This window comes from Pezoporus occidentalis, unplaced genomic scaffold, assembly GCF_034315485.1.
Source record: "Pezoporus occidentalis ecotype Australia unplaced genomic scaffold, CSIRO_AGI_Poc_V1 ctg24, whole genome shotgun sequence".
In the NCBI taxonomy this organism is placed as follows: Eukaryota; Metazoa; Chordata; class Aves; order Psittaciformes; family Psittacidae; genus Pezoporus; species Pezoporus occidentalis.
The window spans coordinates 7,983,211-8,000,897 of record NW_026914285.1 but is presented as its reverse complement, the minus strand read 5'-3'; the positions used below and the strand labels follow the sequence as shown (position 1 = coordinate 8,000,897).

The following is a 17,687-nucleotide window of genomic DNA, read 5'->3' as shown; positions in this document are numbered from 1 at the left end:
GCCGGGGAGCGGACCTGAGCCGGGCGGGCCGCGCCGCGCCGCAGGCACCGCCTCCCCCCCCCACGCGGCGGCTCAGGGCCTGCGCCCGCCTTCCCGCCGCCGCGGCGGTGGCTGTGGCTGCTGCAGGGAGTGGAAATTTCCACTGTGTCCGCCCCCTCGCTCCCCCCTCCGCGCACACACACACACCCGAGACCGCACATGCTGCGGGGGGAGGACAGCGCAGGGGGCCCTGCGCCTCGCTGCCAGCCGCGGGCGGACGCGGGCCTGCGGCCATCGTCCCCCGGCACCTGGGTGGGCTGGCAGCGGCCGCGGGCTGCACGGCGAGGCAGAAGCTGCCCTGTGGTGGAGGGCGAGGTGAGGGTGCCGTGGGAGGCTGGGGCTACATGTGTGGGGCACCCTCAGCTTTTCCAGAACCTTCTATGGCCCGGCGCCTTGGTTGTCCCTGACAAGCGCAGGTGGAGGTGGTCCACCTGAAGTGGGCTGGGTGTTGGGACTCGGAGGAGGACTGGTGGGGCGGAGGTGGAACTGCATAGCTGACCTTGGCGCCTGTGTGCTCCCGGAGGGAGTGAGGGACCTTCTGGGCAAATGTTTCCCAGCTGGCAGTGGTGGGTGGGCACCCTCGGCATTGTACTCCCATGCAGCGATCAAGGTCAGGCACACAGATGCCCTCTATCAGCAGCACATCTGACACCAGCGTCCAGCTGTGGCTGTGCGAGAAGCCTGCATCCATTAAAGAGGGGCACTTGGAGAGCCTGGTGGTACATCAGGCTTGTTTCAACAGTATTTCTTTCTGCCACAAAAGAGATTCATTCCTCTGGGGGTAGCCCCTTCCCTCACACCTCAGCATGCCCGATACACTGGGTGGCTTGAGGAGGGCAAACTTATGCCAAGTTTCTGCCTGGGGTTTTGAAGTCCACATCACGGCTGCTCTCAGAGAAAGAGCGAGGCAGGGGATGGGCAAGCAAAGCCACCGTGGCTGAAGAGGAAAGGGAAGCAGAGAAGTCAGAACTCGATTTTAAAAAACTGAAGTAAAATATCTATCTATGAAATCCCAGCCCTGCCCTATTGAGAGAGGCCTCAGTACCTGACCTGGGAACCCCAGCTATGCCCTTCTACACCAACAAGCAGCATGGCTTGGGTTTGCTCTGCTTGCCGATGAGTAGTACCATAGTTGGTGAAATGAATCCAAGGTATTGCTAACTGAAAACGTTTACCAGCACTTTCCATCGTGGTTTGCAGCACAACCAGCACTGGTACTGCTGTGGGCCTTCCTCATCTTAAGCAGATGCAAGTTGTAGGGAGTTCCCTACAGGTACCCTGCCCTACAGGCACAACAAAGCCTGCTTGGGTGCTAGGAATTGTTTTGTGTCCTGCTAGCAGTTCAGGATGCGTTCCCTGTGCAGGAGTATTTACATATATTCCCAAACTCCCACACCTCAAGCAAGGCTCAGGCAGTAATTGGCAGTCAGCTGACAGGTATAATTTGCTGCCTGTTGGTGCTTACCACATACAAGCTCTCCCTGGGTTACTTTGCTTGCCTTTTTTTTTCCCAGCACAGTCTTGTCTGGCCTGAGTTTCATCCATGTTCTAATAGATGCCTGGTGAGTTCCAGAGGTGATCCAGGCACTTTGTAAGTGATGGTCCCCAATGAAGGTGAGAATCGCCAGGTACCCTGCCATACACAAACAACTGGACAGCCATTCCCACATTCTCAGTGCACCCTGCCAGTGATGGCACAGTCACACATGAGCCATGCTGTTCTCTTCCCACATGAAAGCCTTACACCCTGCCGTGCTACCAACGGTCTACCTGCTTAAAACACTCCTTTGCCAGAAAAAAAGGAAAAGGATTCAATCCCTGTTGCTGAAGTCTTTCTCAGACACAGAACTTTATGCAAATCCCCAAGTCTATACACTGAAATATCTAGTGACACTTTCAAATGCCAATATTTGATTCTCAGTTGGTTATACATTTATATTCACCATTCAAGCTTACTTCTACGTTCCACATGCAAGCCCCACAAATATACATCTGTGCCTGGGATTTGCTCACACATGCAAAAACACTTGTGCATCAGATCTAATAAACATGCTCCCAGACAGGCATTCCTATATATACTCACTGAGTGAGATCTGTGTGCCTGAGGGTCTCTTCTCCTACGAATACAGGCTGAGAGAGTTGGGCTTGTTCAGTCTGGAGACAAGAAGACTGGGGACACCTTACAACAGTCTTCCAGTACCTAAAAATGGCCTACAGGAAATCTGGAGAGGGACTTTTTACAAGGGTGTGCAGTGACAAGACAAGGGAGGATGGACTTAAGCTGAAGAGGGTAGATTTAGATTAGGTAGAAGGAAGAAATTCCTTACTGTGAGGGTGGTGGGACACTGGAACAGGTTGCCCAGAGAAAGTGTGGTTGTCGCATCCCTGGAAGTGTTCAAGGCCAGGCTGGATGAGGCCTTTAGCAACTTGGTCTAGTGGAAGTTTAGATTGCATATAAAGAAGAAGTTCTTTTCTTGTAAGGGTGGTGAGATACTGGAATGGGTTGCCCAAGGAAGTTGTGAATGCTCCATCCCTGGCAGTGTTCAAGGTCAGGTTGGACAGAGCCTTGGGTGACATAGTTTAGTGTGAGGTGTCCCTGCCCATGGCAGGGGGGTTGAAACTAGATAATCTTAAGGTCCTTTCCAACCCTAACTATTCTATAATTCTATGATTCTGTGAAGGTACCCCTGCCCACAGAATCATAGAATCAACTAGGTTGGAAAAGACCTTTAAGATCATCAAGTCAGACTTCCACCCCAGGACTGCCAAGTCCACCATTCATGGCAGGGGGGTTGGAACTATATGATCTTCAAGATCCCTTCCAACCCAAACCATTCTGTGATGATTTGAAATACAGTGACTGTCTGAATGCTGCACATTTACAGCCATCAGTTCTCATGCATCATGCCTCTGTATAGCTATGAACACTCATGGACTGACTACCACATATGTCTCCGATGCCCCGTATCTTTATGGGAGTGCCTAATGCTTTCTGACTTTCTTACTACTGGTCCACCAGGTTTGAGCTACTAGTAATTTCACAAGTTTGTTTATTCTTCTAAGTGTTAACCACAAGTATCCAAAGACCATAAGAAACTCACATTTAATATTTAAAACTTCACAGTTATGGAGGAAGATCTGAAAAACACATAGTGGCCATGCCCTAAATACTCAGTAAGGAAATATAAACTCCCCTAATACAGGCAGGTTGGCTCTCAAAACTTTTGACTTTTGAGAGGCTTGAGTCATGACTTTTTTATGCTTGAGATTGGGTGTGCTGCAAAGGCAAACCATCTTCTCTTCATCTTGGTATCTTTCACATCCATCCCTATGCAGCACAGAGGGCACTAATGAATACCCTCACTCTTTCTAATAAAGCGTAAGATAAAAATATGTCCTCATGCAATCCATGTACATATGTAAATACAGAACCTGTTCTGTGAAAAAGCTATTGGAAATGTTTTAGGCAATTAAAAAATGGCATGGGATATCTCACAGATGTCTGACAAAGAAGCTAGCCCAGCATGGCAGGATTAAGAGGGGAAATGAAAGAAAAAACACTGCACTTTTAAAACCTCAACATTACCATTAATAGCCTCTCTAAGCAGAACTATGTTGTGCTCCAGTGATCTTTTTTATGTGGAATATACCTAGTTTTGCAACATACACTTTGTGCACCATGGAAAAGCCAGTTCTCTCCTTTTAAAAGCTTTAATTTCTAGCTGTGATATGTTGCACAATATCAAAGTAAAGTCAGAATTTATACAGGTTTAGGACTATCATGTTTACTGTCTTGAATTTCAGATTGGGACAGATTTTCAGAGGAGTTAGTAAAAAAACAGGAATTGCCTGTGGAAAGAAAAATTACTCTGCCAAGTGTGGTTTTCTTTGCTTGTACTGGTGTTTGTCTATGGACTATAGATAGGGATACAAATACAGATACATGCCTATTCTCCCCAGTATTTACTCACCTCCTCACTAAGGTTTGCAGATGAGCACTATACATTTGAGATAACAGCAGATGAACTAAGGAGTACAAAGCCTGCATGGAAATAGCTGCATGGCTCTGCAGTCACTGCAATGACTGTGGTCCTGACATACTCCAGAGAGGTGACAGGTGGAGCTGAGTCAGAACAGTGAAATATCTGGAGTCATCTGGTCCCAAGGGAGCAGATGAGCGAGCAACGCTGCTGTGAAGGAGGTAGTATTAAAAGGTGGGGCTGTTGTAAGCTTGTACACAGGGCTCCTGAAGTTTCTGGTTTGGAATGTGGCTCTTAGACACATGAGCAAGGTTGCTCCTGGAGGCAGGACTGAAAGGAAACAGAGCTGAGAAATGAAGGAAAAGTGGGATTGTCAGGGTAAAGTGTGGGCCAGAGGGACCGCAGCAGGGACAAGAGGGAACGACTGGAGGTGTCTGTAATGTGGGCCTAGGATTTAATGAGAGGATATAGAAGAGAGGGTAAGGAGAAAGGGGGAAGTAAGATTGGATGGAAGAAGACTTGGATGGAGAAACACTTGGCAGTCTCAGAGAAGACTGGGACAGGGAAAACAGGGTAGTAGGAAGCTGAATGGGCTGTGCTAGAAGAGGACAGGAAGAATCATGGTTTTCATACCTTCTAATAAAACCACAGATCTCTAGATTCCCCAACCCCACTCACCCCCCCACTACAAGCCCTCCTCTTGTCAGCAAATACCCATGAATCCCCCAGCAAAGTCCATTTGTCTAATATTCCTGCTGGCCACCCATGGATGAGAACTCACTGCTCTTATCAGTCTCTCTGTTAGCTCAGAGTCACAGAGAGCTCTGTGGTAAAGCTAAAGGGTTCAGCTCTAATGACATTTACAACAATAAGATGCTGCATGATGGAAGGGGGTTTGATTATTTTTTTTTACTGTTTGCTTTTTAAAAAGCTAGATAATTGCACAGACAAAATCTGCTTTAAATGAGGACTAGGTTGCAAAATCAATACTACATGATGAGGAGTGTTATTTTCTCCTTCCTCTCCTTTGCATATGCATATGCAAAGTGTATAATTGCATACTTTTCTTTCCATGGGATCTCTGCCACATTTATTTGTCAGGGTGGAGCTGCTCTGGAGCTGTGTCAGGGCAACACAGTGGAGGAGGCCGCTGTCTACAGGAGTTTTTCCACATTTGTTTCGGCAAATGGAAGATGTGCGGTAAATGACAGTACAGGATCATGTGGAAAAGGATGAGATGTTGGTTAAAATAGCTGAGTGCTGCCTGAGGAATGGATTCAGTCCATCCTTTGCCACATAGTTCTTGTATGATGCTGGATAAGTCAGTTAAACCACACTTCTTGCAGGTGGCTACGAATTTCATGCTCCTAGTTTCTGCATATCTGGATTGACATTTTGTGGTCTAATTTGAAGGAGTGCTGAATGATCCCAGATGAAACTGAATTCAATGGGGTGCTAGACATATAAAGTGTTCCGAATGAAGAACATACCACCTTCTTCAAATATTCACTTGAAATATTAACTGTCTCAGGCTGAGTAACCAGAATCTACAAAACCTTAAACTACACATAATTCCCACCCAAGCCCATCCCAAAGCCATTGCACCCAGGGGGTAACAAAATGTATCTTATGGCTTCTTTTACATGGAAAGAGGAGGAAAAGGCATCTTATTTGCTGCTCAGCCTGATATCCCAGAAGGTGCCTGCCCACCACAAACCCAAATCCAAGTGGATTTGGTGTGCATCCAAGTGGATGGTACAGTAAGGTTGATGTGACTCATCTGGCCCTCTCACTGAGGCCCTCTTACTACTGCTCCTTTGCAGGTATGTTAATGGTTCTGCCAGTTACAACCATGGGCAAATCAAATACAGCTGCATGGTGCTGGAAGTTACAGGGGAGGAGTCAGAAGTTCCGATAGGGTCCAGTTCTTCCAGGTAAATGCCCTGGCACTGACACACTGGAAATTAATGCATGGTTGGGAAGGTGAGATCAGCAGGATGGCTGAGGTGAGTTTTCAAGAATTGTTGAGTGCCAGTGGGGCCTAGGGAAAAAAGTGGGAAAAGAGGGCTCAACTGTGTAAGACTTTAAACTAGGAGGTAGGCGGGTCAGTGATACAATTCCAAAAGTAACGGTAACAAATGGTGGTTTATGGGGAATACAAGATAATGAGGAAACATCTCTAAGTGCATGAGCAGGAACAAGAATAAAACATAAAAGGAGCCTGTAAGAATAAAATCATAAAGGAAAATACAAAAATGTCAATATTATTAGCAAAGGAAAGAGGGTAACAAGAAGGCACTTCTATGCATTAGAAGTTGGAGCACAATGGCAAAAAAAAATTATCTGCCCTTTGACAAGGATGGAAAGCTAGTAAGAGGTGACAGAGAAAAAAGCCAAAGTGATTAATGTCTTTTTCCTCTCAGTCCTCAGCAAAAAGGATTAACTATGATCAGTTGACTAACCAGTAATGTCTAAAGCTAAATAACAGAAATAACAGAATAGGCTACTTCACTAAGTCAGGTATTTTCCAGTCAGTGAGACTTGAAGAGAAACCATTTGAGAGCACGTGGGAAGTGCTGGCTGAAGCAATCCTAAAGCAACAAGGGATCCTTTCCCACAGCACCTGGGGGACAGAAGAGCCATGACAGGTAATTGCAGTACTCGACTTTTAGAAAGAAGAAAAGCATCTTGAAGAATATAGGTGGAGAAAACAGCCTGACTTGAATTGCTGGAAATACATAGAAACAAGTAATTAAAGTTTTCTTTTGTGTATGGGAAATAATGAAATGATAAGTAGAGGCCAAAAAAGATTTGCCAGGAACAAATCGTGCCGAACCAAAGGCTAATTTCCTTCTCTGACAAGTAGCAGGTCTTATGGACAATAGATATTAACATATCTTGATTTGAACAAGGCTTTCAACACAGGCTGTTGTGATTTTTTGTAAGCAAACTAAAACGAGATTGTTGTAAGGTGGACTCATAGCTGCTTCAGGAAAAGAAAAAAGTACTACAAGAGTATTATCATCGGCTCACTGTTGAAGTGGAAGGCTTATGGAAAGAAGTTCCACAGATGCCTTTTCTGGGACTCTTAACACTCACTATTTTTATTGTGCTTTGGAAAGGGCATATGAAGTGTGGCTGCCAAATTTGTAGAGAAAGTTCTGCAAGCACCTTGGCAGGATTCACATCTTGATCAATTGAAGAAATGGTCTGAAAACAATAGGATTTGGTGCAGCAAGAACAGGTGTAAACTATTACACTTAGGGAAGAATAAACCCCCAAATGGAAAGCAGCCAGCAAGGCAAAAGACCTGCACAAAAATGCCATGGGGACTTTGGAAGAACTCAAGCTGACGAAGAATTAACAATGCCATGCTGGTGTGGGAAAGCAAGTATTGTGCTGAAATGTATAAACTGGCTAGGTGGGATATGTGAAATAATTCTTCCACTCCTACTCGGCACCGGTGAGGTCTAAAACTGGAAAATGGGCTGATTCACTTTGGTCACTGAATGCAACAGAGGAATGGACAATTAGGGAAAGTCCTGAGAACAACAGAATGTACTGAAAGTTAAAAAACTGACCCTGGAGGGAAATCTCAACTGGATTTGTTTAATCTAGAGAAAAGAGGACTGGGAAGAAACATGACAACAGTCTTCAAATATGTGAAAGGTAGCTGCTTAGTGGAAGGCAGTAACTAAGTCTCAATGCTTCAAGGGGAGCAGGGAGCTTAAGTAGTATCTAGGGTTACCGTTTCTGCTATATATAAGGAAAAACTTCCTAGCTAGGCTAGGCTAAGAAAGCCTTAGTGTCAGTGGAGGCCACTGAGTCTTTAGCACTGATTGTTTTAAACGCAGCTGGAAAAGGCATCATTTCAGTACTGTTAAGTGTGTTTGGGAAGGGGGTTTCTAGACCAAAGGGCAACAGCTTGTGAGGCAAGTCTACATAATGACTTGCAGACACATATTTGAAAGGCATATGTAGCATCTGGAGCTGGGAGTCATGGCATCATGAGAGTGTCGTCACTGGATGAAGTGTCTCTCAGCTCACATTAAGCATGTAACCTCAAAGCAGGAAAAAAGAAATCAGATCTAATATGCAAACTTTGACAGGTTTCTGACCCCTAGATGTTTTCTTGTGGTCTCTTCCTACCATCTACAATTGTAAATAGACACAGTCTGTGACAGAATGCCCAAATTACTGCTGCAGTGGTTTCCTGTTACTGGAGAAAAACAGATATTAAGCATTCATTGGTAACTTGAAAAAAAAATAATCTAGCTACACCATGTGCATTTCTGGCAAAAGCACTTCAAAACCCATCACCTGGGAGACAACCAAGTACTAGCATTTCTTCTTTATGAGAGGACTGAAAGGTTTTGTCATGAACCTGAAAGACTGTTTTTGTTGGATTGCTTTGCAAACATTTGGGAAGCACCAGTCCTTGTTCTTGTCCTGGGGTCCTGCTGTTCTGAATAGGCAAGCCAAGAAAATGGTGTGAGAAGCAGCAGAGATACAAAGAGGGGGAAAGGACATGCACCAAGCTGCACAAAACATATATGACATGACTGGGAATAAAAGCCAGGTCTTTCTGATGTTCACATCAGAACCATCCATCTTCTTGCACTGCTGTCACACTGTAACAGTATTGGATTCAACAGTTAGGTTTTCTTTACAAAGAACTCATGTGAGGGTTGCATTTTATGTTGGTCATTACCAAAATAAAATGCATATATTGGTAAGGCATCTTTCAAGCGATATCAAAGGGATAATGTAATTCTATGTAATTAAAATTATGCTTCCTACATGTATAATGCTTCTCCCTAGTTTTACAGCTGTTTGCCATGTTCTCTGTGAGGACATTTGCCGATAATAAATTGTGTTGTGGAAATAAAATAACATGAACAAGGAAATCTAAAGTGATCCAATTGTTTAATCTAGTTTAAACCTATATTTTCTCAAAGGAATACCTAACCCAGATTAATTTAGAGAAGCAAAGAGATTCGATCCCATCACCCTTATAAATCACACATGCAAAACCTATGCTATTATGTTGCTATTAATAATGCTGACATGTCCAGGTATGCTCATAATCTTGTAAGTATATGAGAAAAGCAAGAATAAGCAAGCAAATGCAATTCTCCCTTGTTTCAGTGGAGCCCACCTGTCTCCTGCTTCCCAGGAAAAGCCCTGCATCATGGCTTCAGATTATTCTCTTTCCAAACTCTAGTTTCTGAAAGCATAGACTGTTCAGCCAGCCTTTATCTCTGCCTCTCTTACAGAGACAATATCTTCTGCGCCAGGTTGCCATATACCTAGGTTTCCTTCAACATTTATTCTTTTTCTGTTCAAAAAATGTGTGTGGGAAAGAAACACAGATTTCATACATTTCTTCAGGATTTTCAGATGTCAGACAGTCTGACTAGGATTGTGGCTTTGAGCATGGCTGATAGATGTCCAACTATCATTGACTCACCTATTGCACACCTGCAGATCATCTCTATGCTTCACACACAGTAAGGCTGATGCTTCCAAGAAGCGCAAGGCCTGTTGTTGTGTATATTATAGATTATCACCTGTGCAGGACTTTTTATGCAAGAGGAGCCTTTTTGATTTACTATACATTCACAGACCAATTATACCACCTTGCAGAGCAAGTCTAAAGATCGAAAGAGCCTCAGATTTGGTGTACAATGTGCTATCCAGAACATGCACATCTGGTTTTGTCTGAGAAATCCCTATGAAAAAAATAGCCTCTATAGGTCTCTGTGGAGATACCTGAAGACCTAACTTATGTTATGCTATTTCAAAGGTGCAGGGGAGAGAACAGGTGAGAATTTGTTGAAAAGGGGGAGAAATATTTGTGAGAAACAGTCAGTTTATGCCAAGTATGTTTAGCAGGTGAGGAGGCAGATTTACCCCTCCCCAGGCTTTCTGCCTGGCAAGTAAGCTAGCTGTGACATGCTATACTCCCACTTTGAGAAGTGTTATATATCCCACATCATTCATTCCACAAGATTAAGGAATTCTCTCTTGGCATGACATAAAGAGCATTCATCAGGCACCTTCTCTGTTTCCCTTTCATGCTGCCAGCCAGAGAAAGATTGTCATGGGGAAAAAAAGGCCTTGCTATTGGTCTTGGTTTCTTTATTATGGAGCTACATTTTATAACTGTCCATACCAACAGGATCCCATATTTTTCTCAGTATTAACTTCAGTGAAGAGAGCTCACTTGAGTCATACTACAAAGGAATTTAGTTCTATCAATATTATGCTAAGAAAGCTGTTCAGTGCAATGCAAATAATTTCAATTACAGAATTCAAAATATTTCAGGTAATATATTTATGCATGCACGTGTAACCTGCACTAGATGCCTATACTGCTACAGCCAGAAGCTTCAAGTTCAGTTTTTACAGATGACTAATGCAGTTGTTACTCAATTTCTACAATTAACATCTGTGCAAGTGTAGTATCCTTTACAGAGGGCACCCTGCTTACAGGAGTTTAATGTTACTGATATCATCTACATGGGGATTATGTACGTTTAAGAATGTAATAGTAACACTTTTCTAAAACTATTATGAAATTTCTGGTCATCTGTATTTCTGTCTGGATGGGAATGGGAACATTTCCCGTTCCCAAATTCAGTAGCAAAATATCCTTTTGATAGCTCTTCAACACCACACACAACAACAAGACTTCAGAACAGAAAGTAAAATCCGGAACATTTGTCTGAATTCCCCCAAGATCTTGAAGATTTTGGGGGTTTGGAATACAATTTTAGATTCATGTCTGAGTCTGCCTTCATTTTTCACAAGAGAAAAATGCGAGCCTTGGAAAAGTTATGAGACAGACTGATACACACTGCACTGGAATGACTTTGAGAATCACTTGGCTCTTCTCAGCAAACAGAGTCAATTATGTCATAGAAAAATGATAGATAGCTTATAGAAGGCTAGCAGCTGGCTAAGGAAGCATTGAACAGCTCAGTCTGAGATCAGGCAGGACCAACACAGTCACGATGGGGCAGGCAAGATGTTGTAGGAGGCTGGCAAGCACACCAGCTTCTGCCACTGTTTAAAGTGCTGCCCCTTCATTTAGCAAGGAAGTATGAAAGAATCACTCCTGATTCTGCAGGTTGCAAGAAATGCTTTCTCCATGCTTCAGTTCAGAAACCATTTCACTTCCTCCTGATGAACATGCAAACATTTTGGCTGACTCACATACTTCTGCATCATGAAAATAATCTTACATAGCACAATCAAGAGCAGAGAGTGGGGATGCATCCTTGTCTAACTTTGGTCTTTCTGCGCTTCTCAAGTCACACAAGAAAAAGCATAACCTTGGCGAAAACACTGAGTTGAAGATCATCTCTAATGTGAAGGTATTTCTGGGTACAAAAATGGTGTTTGGTCCTAAGGTCTTGCAGCTGCCCACAGGTGGACCACAGGGATGCTATCTGGTGATAGACTAGGATCATCCACGCTTTAAGAACTAAGACTCTTGACAGATTTCTAAACCATTTGCTCTTCCCTTCTTCTCCTTGCGGAATCAGCTCTGCCAGGACAATTCACCCAGATCTTGCAAAACCAAAATTGTTTAGGTTTTTGTTTGTTTTCACTTGTCACTTTAATCAAGAAGGGAAGACACTGTAAATAAGCTATGAAAAACTCTGCAGGTGTGAAAAATGATCACCAGAAATTAAAGCATTAAAAATGATAAGTCATCTCAGTGGATATTGGGGAAAACCACACAGGAGGAAAATGACAGTACAGCAGGTCTTAGCAATACAGAAGTACTGAAACAAAAAGGGAAAGTAAGCCAATGTTCTTTCTGCCACTAGCAGCAATTGATTTGGAATGACCCATCATGCTCACCCAGATCTATTTCTTTCTTCAAAAACACTTAATTTCATACTAAATTATCCCAGTGAAACTTTGTAGCTAAACAACAAGGATATAACACAATGATAATACCTCTGGGTTTGGTATCACTTTGTTTTTACCTATCCAATTCAGCTACAGGTATAATTTAAGTTCCCTTATAAAAGGAACTGATACAAGTTTACAATTTGTTTCATGGAATGTAATATAATGAACACATATATTAAGTAATCTGCTGTCTTGCTTTTTATTATATTTCTAAAATTTAACTAGAATATGTGATTCTGTGAAATGATTTATAGTAACCAATACAACATATCCACATGGTAAATATATTTAGCTATCTCTAATGCACAGCAAACAAAAACAGTGAGTGGATGTAGTGTATTTAAATCATCGGTATACTCAAACCAATCTACATTAAGAACTTAGTAGTTTTCAAAAAGCTAATGAAGCTTGTGGTGAATCTTAAGCGTAATATACTGCAAGTCCCTCAGTGAATGAAGTAATTGAACAGTCTATCTTAGTGACAATTACTGGCCAGTTCTGCATTCATGAGCATGAAACTTTCAATTAGTCTGAACTCCTAAATGGGATGCTACCATGAAAAAAAGGCCTGAAATAGGAATTTGGGCTTCCATAGTTTTGTCTCAATGATTTGGGCTGTAAAGGTGCTCCACCTAGAAATTAAAATATACTCTGACCTCCTAACCTGAAAAAAGGATGGGTTCTGAGGATCAGCCCAGAGGTATTTAATAGCATATGCGTAATTTCCAGTCATGACACTTGTTGGCCCTTTTATGCCCTTAATGGCATCTTAGCTACCCCATTGCCTCTAGTGAGTTTGCACAGAGTTAACTTAATGTAGTAAACAGCTTTGTCTTACCTGTAAGAGAGAAAAAGCTGCAGGTTGTTCAGTCTTTTTTTTTTTAATTCACAATGAATTAACAAAGCAAAAGCATCAGAAGAAAACAGTGCAAATGAGAATATCTGACTGTAAAAATGGAGGATCAGCTATTCCCTCCATGCTTTGAATAAAAACTCAAAAACCTCTCTCAGGACCACAACCTCAAAAAAAGAGACAAAAATGATACAGCCAACAAGCAAAACCCATTTACAGCATCATTTCATGTAGATACCAATCTGCATCCATAATCTCTAACATTTTAGCTTTCAAGAAAATCAGTAGGATTTTCTTTCTACTTAACAGCCCTGCTGAGTCTGTTCTGCAATTTAACATACAATTTAACAACAGCAAGCTTGGTAGGAGCAAGAGTATGTTGAACCTGAGTTACTAAGCACAGCAAGTTAAGGCAAGCACGTAGTCTGGCAGCAGTGCACACAGCCCTCTCAAGTGTGTGTGTGTACACACACACGTGTGTGTGCAAACATTATTGTCCAGGAAGTGAGAATGAAAGGGCTATGTCTCTGAGGTACCACAATGATCCTCAATAGTGCATCCAATTAAAATAAGGATTTGCAGACTTGCTTCATCAGCTAAAAGTGTCTGCGAAAGTCACATCTTTTTTAGTGGAAGATTTATCTGTCACATTTACTGGAACTTGCAATGTGTGGAGGGCAATTACAACACTGACAGTGGTACCAAAAATGAGGTAAATCAGAACAGAACTTTGCTTTCAGAACTGTATGTTGTATCAGCAAAATGTGAGGATCTATGTACAGAAGTTAGGCTTAGGTAAGTCACAGAACAAGTCCTATAGCAAATGTGTGTGAAAAACAATATGCGGAAGATACAGCAAAACAGATGACAGTTGCAGGAAAGTAGGAAGTTAAATAGCCCCTTGCAGAGATGTTATGAATGCTGATACACGCACACACACACACACAAAAAATCCTAGCAATTCCTATTTCCGCTGGTGAAATTAGATACAAAAAAAAATAGACACTGTGAAACAATGTATCATTGCTGTATGGGATGTGGAATTGTCTGTATTGTGTTATAAGATGTTACAAGTCTGCGAGGCAGAACAACTTATGCTATTCTCAGCAGAATAACTCAGGGCAAAACAGCAACTCCTTTCCTTGCTTTTTAGCAGTGGAGTCTGCATAGCTCCCTCCCTGAACAAAATTGTGCGGAGGATATGATACAATCAGTAATTCTCAAGATCACTTCTTTCATCTGGCACTTCTTTGAAGTGTCGCATTCCCAAATTCTCATGGAAAACTTAGATTATATGATAGAAGGTACCGAACACCTACCTCATGTTAATAGTGCAGTAATGCACATAATTATACCCAGTGCTTTACACCCTCTTCCCCTCCAATATTGGCAATGCAGCAGCTGACAATATTGGCATTTTTCCATTGGCACTGCCAACTACTCATGCTCAGCACTGTGCCAACATCCCCTGATGTAAAATTAGAACAGTAAGACCACATCCTGCCTTCCTTTGTTTGCTCACCTATTTAGGCAGCGGTTTCAACTGAGCCTGAGCCATCCACTCCTATGGACACAGAGGGAACTCTGCACAAAGGAGCCGTGCTATCCAGCGCTGCCATGGCACCTTATGATAACACAGATTGATACCAGTGGAGAGAAAAACTTCTCCACAGTGGTCACGGACCACTGCAGACACTGGGGGTGCTTCAGGCAATGTTCACTAGAGGATTACTTTGACAACAGAAAGCCCCCTGCAGCACCCCTGTGGCTTCTCTGCTCATAGAATATGTGCAACAGAGGCTGAAGTCTTAGCTGTAGCCAGTGATTAAATGACGTGACATTTTTACTTACTGGGGTACCAATACAATGATATCTCAGTGAATCCTTCAGCTGCAGACGATCCTAATACAAGCAATCATCTTTACTGGGTGTGATCATTTCCATGGCAATGCTGTTATTTGTCTAGTGCTTTGTGTGCGCCAGGCACTCTGTGAAGAGGAAACAAGAAAAAGCCCAAACTATTTACAGTTTGATAACCTGTGCCTGCAGCCTATGGTAGGACTTCTATAGCAATTCCAAAGGCATACATGTGTGTGTACACACGCATACATGTTCATGGAGGAGTTGTGGGGCTTGCTTAATTTTCAGCCAGATCAAATCCATGGTTCAGCTCAACAATCAGCTAAATAATTGCTAGCATTGGCAAGCAGAGATGGGAGGAAAACAAGAAGAAAGAGCAGCAGATGCAAGGTGTGACTGTGGTTTTGGTGGCAGCAACAGCATCAACTGTGGAACTGCCATCACTACAATCTTGTCCTTTTGGTGGCTTGAACTGCTGTGGAAATGTGTTACACCTGCTGCAAAGCTGCAAGCAGGACACTCATGCAGGCATTAATAAGGTGAGTGTGGGCTGCAGAGCCGGAGGATGAAGATGCAATACAACAACAAAGGAAGGAACCAAAAAAAAAGAAACAGAATTTCAGTTCCCTGTAAGAAACAGCAGCTCTGCCCTGTGTAGCATTTATGGTGGTTTTAGGAAGTCACACTGGAAAGAGCATTAAAATTGCACTTGGAAACATATAGGAAATGACAAATGGCCTTTAGCAGATTGGTAAGGCAAAATTTAGCTTTTTTAACCTTAACTTCCTGGGCACTATGCATTTCTAAGTCTTGAAGCTGAGCAAGCCCATTAGCAGTATGAAAATCTCTGGAATGCTTTAAGTTTGCTTCCTTTCCTGTCTTTCTAAAATAAATTTTAATAAAAGCTTTTTACTGCTTTGTACTCCTACCAAAATGAATAGTTAATAATCATGAAATTGCTACATATCATATAAACCATGGTCCCATATCTCAGTTTTATGTAGGTGATTTATCTATCCTTTCATTTGGCAAGGATAGCAACAGGTCTAGCTATATCTATAGATAAAGATATAGATATCACACAGCAAATGGCTGTCAAAGTTTTGAACTAAGCCTGTTGAAGTTCCGATAGGTTCAATCCCATTTTTTCCATAATGGATAACCAGCAACAATGGTTTATTATCCATAGTAGGGTACTCGAGTTTCTTTGGTTTCTCAAATTCTGCAGGCAATACACAATGTCTGTGCCCTGAAAGAATCCAAGTAACAGCTAGACTTTGTCATGTTGTGTCACATCCAAAGATCACTCCTTGGATAGATGATCTCTGAACAACGCACCTTTCCAGAAAATTGTATGCTTTCTAATACTAGGTCTTTGTCAACAGACCAGCTCAGCTGTTTTGCTCTCTGGACTGCACAGGAAAGAATGATCCATTTGTTTCTTGCTTTTCAGCTGCCCTTACAGATGACAAACAAGTTTCTGTACAGGACCCAGGAATAGAAGAAGGAGGACTAATATATAATATGTAACTTGGCATTGCATGCTTTGAGAGTGGTGTTTGGAAACAAGGAGAAAGTGAAAAACAATATGTTCAGTGGAATTTTCCTTCATGTATATATTTTATCTGCAGCTGCAGTGTATGGAGGCCAAGTTATTAGAGGTGAACTGGAAAAGGAGCAATAAGACGCCATTAACTTTAGCACTTTAGAAGTTAGGGATGGAAATGACCCATAAGACTTCTGCCAGAGAAAGATTGCTCCTTCCAGCACTGTGTTAAGAACACCAAATAGGGAAGGATAGGAAGCACATGCAACATACTTTAACCCAGCCTTTCAACCTGCTTGTCTATCCCCTGGGCTCACTCCTCTCCCAAGTGGGAGCCACAGCCATTTCAGCGGGCACTGCTGTGACTCCATCATTGCCCACCCTCAAGTTGCTCCAGTGCAAGAAGCCAGCTGTGTGGAGGAAAAGCAGGATGGAAGGGGAAAGTGGACCTCTAGAAATAGGCTGCTGAGTTTTCATGGGCGCTTTTCAACAGAAAAAAAAAAAAAAAGGTCATACTACAGGAAAATGAGAGGCTTTTCCTCACTGAATATGGATGAGAGATTTAATACAAAGAAAGCCTACTGTCAGTATTTAGCCGCAATAGTTTTATAAGGATTTGTCCTTCAGAGGTGGATTATACAACTTTTCTTATTACAGGAATGTGAAGACTGAAGATCCCAAATGCTCTATATTTTTGAGTTGTGTAATGAATGTGCCAGGAATATGGGGAGATTTCCAAAATGCATTTTAATCCATAGTAGGCTGAAGGTTGTGCACTGTAAGCAATTTCCATTGTTAGATGGAATACATATACAGTGTTTTGGAAGGAAGGAAGGCAAAGTATGTGATAACCTACGACTGAATGACACATTTTCAAAATCTAGATGTTGGTTTGCGTATAGGAAAGATTTTCCTGCACCTCAGAAAAGCTGCACAAACAGCTTTTCTGTATGCAAACTAGCATCTGCAGCATATACGCACCAATTTCCAGGATGGTACATATGCAGAAATAGATGTGAAATTTGAGAATTACAATCGTAGAGGCCAAGCTGAGGTCCCTTTTAAAGGTAGTTTTCAGATACAAATTCAAACATAGAAAAGAAAAGAAACTGGGAGCTAATCTTTCTCTGCTCCCTACTCTGCTCATTTCAGTCTTTACCAACTGTGTTAAATATGAAAGGGTCTGAGAAGAAAGTATTATCGTAGCTAATACTGTGCCCAGGGTATGAGTCATATAGCAGAGTGCCTGCTCCTGTATGTGGACAGAGGGAATTGTAATACAAAAGGCTCCGAGGAGGAGGGACAGCACTTTATCAGCCCCCAGCTATGGGGAGGCTGGAGGTGGAGCTGGCTGTTGATAACTGGATGAATTGTTTCAATCACATGGTTAATGACTCAGCATCATTATCCCAAAATATTTAGTTTTTCATCTCTACCAGCTTGTCCAGCACACTTTTGTGGAAGAGAATGGGGGGACTGGGAG

At 42.5% G+C, this 17,687-nt stretch overlaps 1 long non-coding RNA gene across 1 annotated transcript; it reads left to right on the top strand.

Annotated features, from left to right (window-relative positions):
- The first annotated feature begins 91 nt into the window (after positions 1 to 91).
- LOC134165453 (uncharacterized) lies at positions 92 to 6,954 on the top strand. The gene is made up of 3 exons (XR_009965536.1): positions 92 to 360; positions 5,676 to 5,842; positions 6,540 to 6,954. It is a non-coding gene; the product is annotated as an uncharacterized LOC134165453 (long non-coding RNA).
- Positions 6,955 to 17,687: the final 10,733 nt, after the last annotated feature.